Source organism: Schistocerca nitens, chromosome 5 (genome assembly GCF_023898315.1).
Source record: "Schistocerca nitens isolate TAMUIC-IGC-003100 chromosome 5, iqSchNite1.1, whole genome shotgun sequence".
Classification (NCBI taxonomy): domain Eukaryota; kingdom Metazoa; phylum Arthropoda; class Insecta; order Orthoptera; family Acrididae; genus Schistocerca; species Schistocerca nitens.
In genome coordinates this window covers 717,541,485-717,542,865 of record NC_064618.1, presented here as the reverse complement: position 1 = coordinate 717,542,865, position 1,381 = coordinate 717,541,485, and positions in this window count along the sequence as shown.

Below are 1,381 nucleotides of genomic sequence, written 5' to 3'. Positions count from 1 at the left end.
ACTTATTAGTTTAACAAGTCACTGCTGCAAAATACTAACACTAATCCTTCACAGAAGAATGGAAAAAACTGGTAGAAGCTGACCTCGGGGAAAATCAGTTTGGATTCCGTAGAAATTTTGGAATAGGCGAAGCAATACTAACCCTACGAGTCATCTTAGAAGATAGATTAAGGAAAGGCAAACATACGCTTCTGTCATTTGTGTATTTAGAGAAAGCTTTTGACGATGTTGACGGAAAACGCTCTTTCGGAGTGAAACTATTTACAATTTATACCAAAACCAGATGGCACTTACTGTCATTGAGTGGCATGAAAGGGAAGCAGTGGTTGAGGACTGAGACAGGGTTGTAGCCTATCGCTTATGTTATTCAATATGTATATTGAGCATGCAGCAGAGGGAACAAAAAAATTCGGAGTAGGTTTTAAAATCCATGCAGAAGAAATTGAAACTGATTTTTGCTGACGACGTAGGAATTCTGTCAGACAGCAAAGGACCTGGAAGAGCAGCTGAACGGAATGGACAGTGTCTTTAAAGGAGGGAATAAGATTCACATCAACAAGAGCAAAACGAGGATAATGGAATTTAGTCCAATTAAATCAGGCGATGCTGATGCAGTTAGATTAGGAAATGAGACACTTAAAGTAGTAGACAACTTTTGCTGTCTGGGGAGCAAAATAACTGATGACAGTAGAAGTAGACAGGATATAAAATGTAGACTGGCTATTGCAAGGAAAGAATTTCTGAAGGAGAGATTTGTTAACATCGAGTATAGATTTAAATGTCAGGATGTTCTTCCTTAAGGTATTTGTATGGAGTGTAGCTGTATGGAAGTGAGTCATGGACGATAAATGACGATAAATAGTTTACGCGAGAATAGAATCTTTCGAAATGCGAAGGGATTAGATGGGTATAGCTCGTAAATGAGGACGTAGTGAATGGAAAAGATGAATTTGTTGCTCAACTTCACTAGAAGAAACGATCGGCGGACAATGTTCTAAGGCATCAAGGGATCACCAATTTAGTGCTGGAGGGAAGCGTGGAGGGTAAAACCTGTACAGAGGGACCAAGAGATGAATATACAAAGCAGATTCAGAAGGATGTGGGTTGCAGTAGTTACTTGGAGATGAAGCTTCCACACGAAAGAGTAGCATGGAGAGCTGCATCAAACCAGTGTCTGGACTGAATATTAGAAGAACGTGGAGTAATTCTAAAAAATTACTGAGACATTCCGGTAAAAGATCCCGTGATGCAATTTTTCGCTGGGAAAGTATTGTAACTTTAAAACATTCGTTTCATACATTATTCTGAGATATCAATTATGATCGCGTACAACGAAGTAACTAACCCATTCAACACTGGCTGAAAAAGAACATCGTGGACA